The sequence below is a fragment of the Festucalex cinctus genome, chromosome 2 (genome assembly GCF_051991245.1).
Source record: "Festucalex cinctus isolate MCC-2025b chromosome 2, RoL_Fcin_1.0, whole genome shotgun sequence".
Classification (NCBI taxonomy): domain Eukaryota; kingdom Metazoa; phylum Chordata; class Actinopteri; order Syngnathiformes; family Syngnathidae; genus Festucalex; species Festucalex cinctus.
The window spans coordinates 31919916-31927528 of NC_135412.1; the positions used below are offsets into that span (position 1 = coordinate 31919916).

Sequence of the window (7613 nt, forward strand, 5' to 3'; positions counted from 1 at the left end):
GCTCGAAGGCATAGCTTGGCTTTTGTTGCGCTTTATAATAGAGTCATTTCCATTTTTTTTTTTAGAAGTACAACAGCTTTCTTGTGGTTGTTTATAATTACATTGTTTTACATGCAAAATGTCGAACAATTGCAACTTATTAAAACATATCCAGCGGAGTGCAACGACTCTCAAAGTTTACGATGCTCCACACAGGCTTTACATGATGATGAAATCTTTGCACTGCCATGCCTTGTTTAGTCTAAATGAGGCCTTTAAAATGGATCATACCTTGTCTTGTCTTTGACACACCATAAAAAAGTGGAAAACTGGAAATGCTTTGCAAAAAGAATCAAAGAGGATTCTTGACCATGTAAAAGGTTTTGCTCCTTTGGAATTAAAATGTTGTGTAATTTCCTCAGCAGTCAGCACAAGACAAAATGACAGACATTGAACATTGACATGGTGTTGTAATGTTCAGTGATGTGTAGCATCAGATAGCAAAGGGCCTTGTAACAGCTCCTTTGAAAAGGTATGGAAGGCATGAAGAAAATAACTTATTTTGTGGCAAGCACACAATCATTTTGTACAGATAAGCTGGTTGAAACTTGAAAGAAAGAATAATTCTGTCCTGAAACAATATGTGTGTCATCTATAAAGTGGAACATTTAAATTCAATCAAGACAAACAAAAAAAAAGAAAAAGGGAATGTGATTACACTAGCTTTTAAATTTGGCGTAACCAGATAACTAGAACGGTCTTTACACTCAAAATAATAATAGATCAAATTGAATAAAACTACTCATCTTTTGTGATGCAAACTGGAAGGAAAAGGAGGGGATTACTGCTGGGGCGTGAACGTCATAAATTGTGCTGTAACAAATACGTTAACTGCTAGTTATTAAAAACTAAAGGGTGAAAATCTGAAGGACAATTTCCAATTTCAATTTGTTGGCCCAGAGATGATTATTTATTTACTATAATATAATATATATATATATATATATATATATATATATATATATATATATATATATATATATATATATAAGTTCATCTATTTATTCCAGTGACATGTAGTCAGAGGCAGAACACTTGAATAATCGTCTAGTAGATAGCAGAAAGTATTGTACAATACGCCAATTCTAGTGTTGGTGATAGTGTGCTGGGAGATTTTCGAATGTTAAACTTGTGCCTTGGCTCCTCAAAGGTTGGGAAACACTGGCAGAGATGATTATTGCCTGCACGTGAGCCTCTTCACATCAACAGAGCTGACTTTGTGGTGCATTTAGAGCTGACAAAATTAATCGATTAATAAACAGTAATCGGGGGGAATGTTTTTGTAATACATTTTAATGCAAAATTAAAATAAATCCGATTAGTTGATTAATCGATTGAATAATCGATAGATTAATCGATTCTAAAAATAGTGGCAGCACTAATTCCATTCATTTTCTTTTATATCAAATTTATGTCCCTTTACAGCAGATGCCACTGCATTTGTTCATTTGTTATTAATTTTGATGAATCTGAAGTGTGACCGGCAGAGTATCAGGCTAAAGACTTAACAATTTGTTTGAAAAATGATTGCATATGAAATCTATCCATCCATTTTCTAATGCTGTTTATAATGTTCAGTATACCGGAGATACCAGCTGACTTTGGACAAAAGGTGGACTACACCTTAGTCAGGCAAAATTATACACTACTCTACATTTGAAACAAACAATACAAATTTAAATTTCACTTAATTGTCCTGTAAAGCCATAAAACCACAAGTCACTTTTTCCGGCAGCTGGTGTTGTGTTCAAGAACAGTGTAGAAAACAGCACCAGGCAACACAACTGAGAGTGTGGGTGTATGCTAAAAGGATATTCTTCCTAAGTATGTTATCCAGCTGACATATTCCTTACTAATAGGTGATACGCACATTAAGGAAAATGGTAGAAACATGAAAAGGTCTTTAAAAGAGAACATACAGCGGACAGTATACATGCGGTACGATATATGGGTCAGCACAGTGGTTAAGGCAGCTACCCACATCAAACACATGTCTATTTTGGGCTTTTAATTAGGAGATGATACACACCAAGCAGAAGCTTCAAGATGCAGCGGAAAGAGGAAAAAAAATTGTACTACACGGCGTTCAAATGTCTACATGTCTAAAGATAACATTTGGAAATCACATGCATATATCAGCAAAAGATCAGAGTTGTAAATAAATAGATCAAATATATGTTTGCCCAGAAATAGGTTCTCTCCAAAAGACATTTATGGGTAGTTTGTTGTCTTAACGCAAACATGTTTCCGTTTCCTTAGAAGCAAAGTCACCTAAAATGAATGTGTAAGTCATAATGAATAAGTCAAGAGAAAGAAATATCTTGACAGGCGTGACAGATTAAGAGTTTCATGCCGAGTTCATCTTTAGCGAAGAAAACGAGACGCATGTAGCGGATCCACAAATAGCCCTTAATTCAACTTTCAAAAAGTCATTAGCACACTGCATTTACTGACATCCATGATAATTACAACGACCTTTCCGATGATAAAACACAAATCAGTCAAACATTATGAGGGTTCCTTCTCTTCACGTTTCACGCGATTCTGCATAATGTTTTAATGAGGCATTTAGGGGGTCTAAGAGTGATCTACTGAGAAAGCCTACAATGGCAATCAGCAGAGAGTGTGGCAGCTGTTGAGCAATTAAAAAGCCAAATTACCCTCAATCAACACCATTTACGAGCGCAAGTAAATCTCAGAGCAAATAATGATGAGAGAGATCTGTTCAGACAGCTCTCATCTTGATAGGAATTAGAGACGCATCCAAACCCAGAACGTGGCGCGCTCTTAAACGCCGCCACACACAAAAATCGCACACACAGGCACACACACTTCACCTTGTCTGTGTTTTTTTTTTCTTCCAGATATGAAAGCGTGATGCATTAGCTCGATCTCCATGCTGCAGCAAGATTAACGGCAGTGACTCTTTTGCAGTGTTTGTCATTGTCTACAGTGAGGTTGTCGACCCCTTTTTGTAACCATATTACATCAACACATACGTGGGGAGCAACATATCAGCGCCATGAACAACACATAAGTATCGTCATAATACAACTCTGAAAAAAGGATACAACAAATCTCTTCTTTCACCAGAAAAAAAAAAAAGTTTGTTTCTAGCGTTTTTGGTTCTGTAGTAATCAATAGTAGAACACTGGCTTGTTTTAGGGGCCAACCGATTAATCGACCACCGATTATAATCGACCAATTATTGCCTTTCAAACATCAGCCAAAACAATCAGCCAATTGGTCGATTATTTTCCCCTTAAAACCTGATCATCGAAGAAAACCGAAGTTTCTGCTGTGAAAGTACCCTCAATGCACCATTTTGCTTGCGTAACATTAGCAACTAGCAAGTGCGTAGTAGCATGTTATTCTGGTTATTCTGTTGTCCCTAAGCATCCTTTAGCTGTTTATTGACACATCACTTGGAGTTAACTGTAAAAATAAACACATGACGGTAAGAATTACATCCACTGTATATTTGAATCCAAAACATGCTTCTTTTTTAAAACATTGCTAGCCTAGCGGTAATGCTAACAGCGAAGGGAGGATCCCATTCAAATGCTAACAGGAAGTTAGCATCAACTTCGAGTGTTTTTCCTTCAACTAATGAATATTCACTCCAAGAACTTCACCCCCATTTTTTCTCACAATTGCAGCAGCGAAACACTTTCTTCTACATACCGCGACACATGCTTATGCTGTGTTTGAGTGCGAGGTGCCTAAACTTGTTCGACTTCCAACGTGTTGCCATTTCACTCCCTCATAATTGACACAACAAGCCACAATTCACCACCTAATAGGGGTGTTAAAAAAAATCAATTCGGCAATATATCGCGATACTACAGCACACAATTCTCGAATCGATTCAATAGGCAGCCGAATCGATTTTTTAACATCCATTTTTGATGGAAAAATATTCAACAAAACGTCTAAATTTCACACCTTAAGCATGGAAGAATGTTATATTAATGGAACATTAAGCCTTAATATTTTATTTCAACGCTGTTCAAACATGAAAAATGTTACAACCTGTTTGTTAAATACAGTGGCTTAGTTATAAGACTGAAGTTTCCGATCAATAAATAATATATTTTCATACAAATCTTACAGTGTACATGTACAGGTTTACTGAATGGTATTTTCTAAATTTGAGTTAAAAAAAATCGCAACAATCGACTTGTAAATTCATATCGGGATTAATCGGCATTGAATCGAATCGTGACCTATGAATCGTGATCAAAACGTCAGGTACTAGGCAATTCACACCCCTACCGCCTAATATTTATCTTCTCCTCAAAAGATGTGCTGATCTCAAATCCGAAGTGATGCAACGTCGCCATCTACAGGGATCTATTAGTCATTACAGTGGTTTAGATCAGAGGATAAGCCTAATATTTATCAACTGTGGGCTTGCGAAATCCTTTGAGACTCTTTGATGATGAAGCCCCATACAAATAAACTTGACTTGGTTTACCAGCATGAATTTTACAGACAGGAGTGACCCTCTTCCACACTTTTCAATTGACAATTGTACTAGACAAATATATTATGCCTGTGGCAGCAAACAGTTACATTCTAGTTGACGAATATAAACGTACACAACACTGAATAGTTTCAATTGTAAATGCACTACAAAATATGAACCTAAAGCTTCTTTTTTATTAAATATAAATGACTTAGAGATTCTTTGATTTCAAAACCTCTGACTTTTACAAACAATCCGAGATCCTCATGAGTTTTTACACATTACTAGATGAGCACTAAGCAGTACTTACTCTGTTACTACCACAAGTAGTCCAGCATTACACATTAGATGGTTACTGACGTTACATACATTTTACACAAGTACTGTATTCAGTAGTCTTTACTATATAGCACAAGTACTCAACAGTTATCAGACACCTCTCAACCCAAGTATTCAGTTGTCATGAACATAATAGACAAGTTGAAAGTAGTCATTACTACGTTACTGCATAAGTGTTAATGAGTTGTTATTAGTACACATTTAATAACTTAGTAGTTTACTACACTTTATTGCCCGATTACTCCATTACCATTTATTTTCGCAAGCAGTTGGTTGCTGTCATGGTACTAACATTTAATTAACACACTATTGCACTACTATCCAGAAATCATCACAACACCTGCATGAGTATATACAGTAGTAGTCATTACCACACTATCGAGCAAGTAATAAGCCAGTCACTACTACAATGATATTACAAGCGTAAGCATAAGATCATTATCGTATTAGTCACCAAGCACAAATACTCTTTAATCATTGACAGACTATTGGACTAGTGTTCCATATACGGAGTAATCTATAGTTTATTACACTCTATTGCACAATTGCCCACTACTCAGTCATCTCATCACTATGACAGGTACTTGCTTGTCTTTGGAGTGGTACTCATTTGTCGTTGTTACACTAGTACCCATTTATAATCTAATGCTATTAACTATTTGCGCCCTTGAATGAGAGTAGTCAATATGTGGTCATGTGTTATTACTAGTATTGCACAAAAACTGGTCATTACAGCAACCAGTTAGTTTGGATTACAGTGTTCCCTCGTTTTCCGCTGGGGTTATGGGGTTAGGTTCCAAAAAATACCCGCAATAAATGAAATCCGCGAAGTAGTTTGCTTTATGTTTTACAACTCTTATAAATGTTTTAAGGCTCTAAAATCCCCGACCGTGTCACGCCGCCACCAGAGTGGCGGTTCATGCTCTTATTTTCACAGTCAGGTTCCCGGTTTATTTTGAAAGTACTAACTCTCATCTCACCCCAGGTCACTTACCCTTCCTGCAGCCTCACTGATTACCGGTCCACGCCCATGATCACGACCACCTGTTCCCAATCAACCCGGACATAAAAGCCACCTGAATTCTCTCCTCGTTGCCGAAGTGTCACATATCTCAGTGCATGGAAGCGTCCTCTCAGTCCTCGTACCACAGTCCTTGTTTGATGTCTAGCCTTGCCTTGTCTTGCGCCTTTAGTTTGCCCTGGTTTTCCTCCCTTGTGGAGCGCCTTTTGTTGTCCCTGTTTTTGAGTGCCCTTTTTTGTATCTCCCGTGTGGAGCTCTTTTTGTTCAGCCTTTTTTCCCTCTTTAAGAGGCGTTTTGGTTTTCGTGTTATTAAAGCTGCAGCCTTGTTGGCCAACTTTACATCTGCGTCTGAGTCCTACCTCCTCACGTCGTGTTAGACCGCACAATTTATACACTTTTCTCATTGAGGCATTTACATGTTCTCACATTTCTCTCTTGTTCAAACTTTGACAATGTTCAAACCTTCATAAATTTTATAAAATGGGTATATTACTGTAAAAAAATATGCAAAATTGCACTTAAAAAATAATCCGCGATACAGCGAGACTGCGAAAAGTGAACCGCATTATAGCGAGGGAAGACTGTACTACAAAAGTACTCGTGCTATTGCACAAGCATACTGTAATCACTATAGAATGGGTATATCATTAGTCATTACATTGTTACTTCATGAGTACTATGCAGTTATTACAAAGTTACTACACAAGTATTACTATACTATTAGAAAATAGCCATGACTGTATACTGAGCTACATAAGCAATATAAAAACTTGATAGTCATATTCACCCAGAAACCCTGCATACTGTAACTATCAAGGCGTTCATTTTACTAGACCTGCCAAAACGTACAAAGCAAACGTACAATTGTTTTACGAAGCAGACCCGCAAAGGCGTCAGTCACACAGTTGGAATGCAGCAAGGTTGCTACAGCAAGATTGTAGAAGTTTACTTTAGCAGACAAACATATTTTGTTCAAACGATGATTTACATGCATTCATGCATGTTGTGACATGCAATTTGCTAAATCCTCGCCGTATTCCTGACCCGCTACAATCGAATCATTACTTTCACCTGCCGTTTCAAATTGGCAACGCAGACTACTCACCGTGATAAGTAAACAAGAACCGGGTTTTAATTTAAGCACACCGGCTCCGAAGCTCCAGACTGTGGCGGTACTGCACTTCCCAACGTGACTCGATGACAAAAGCTCCCGGTTGGCGTCTGCTCTGCTCTCTGCTGTCACCACCGGGGCTGCATGCTCGGTGCTCGGCAGGCGTGTCACTAGCCGCTACTGTGGTCATCCGACTGTCATGACCGACGCCTCGGCCCAAGGTCCGTGTCTGACTCGAGTCGGCTGGTAAGACCCGAGAAGACCCGCTCTCCTGACTTCACTCCGCCGCTAATTCACCGGAACTACTTGCAACGCCAGCCGCAGCACGGACTGGATGAATTCATACACCTCCATGGGAAAGATGATGGCACATCAAAATATCTAGTCCCTAATATTCATGAAGTCACACGTTTGTGATGAGGGAAATATAATTAGAATAACAATAGCAATAATACGAACTATTATTATTATTATTATTATTATTATTATTATTATTATTATTATTATTATTCATCCATCCATCCATTTTCTTAATCGCTTTCTCCTCATAAGGGCCGCGGGGGGTGCTGGAGCCTATCCCAGCTGGCTTCGGGCAGTAGGCGGGAACACCCTGAACTGGTTGCAAACCAATTGCA

General features: G+C 38.2%; 1 protein-coding gene across 2 annotated transcripts in view; it reads right to left on the reverse strand.

Moving 5' to 3' along the window:
• Positions 1 to 7275, reverse strand: part of LOC144014574 (forkhead box protein J3-like) — an 82897-nt gene extending 75622 nt beyond the window's left edge. Inside the window, exon 1 of one of the 2 annotated variants that reach the window (XM_077514604.1) lies at positions 6973 to 7275. The gene's annotated coding sequence lies outside the window, so the exon portion shown is untranslated. Of the gene's footprint in view, positions 1 to 4314; positions 4432 to 6972 lie in introns of those variants that run through there. The other variant, XM_077514605.1, reaches the window with a different exon arrangement.
• Between the last annotated feature and the right edge of the window lie 338 nt (positions 7276 to 7613).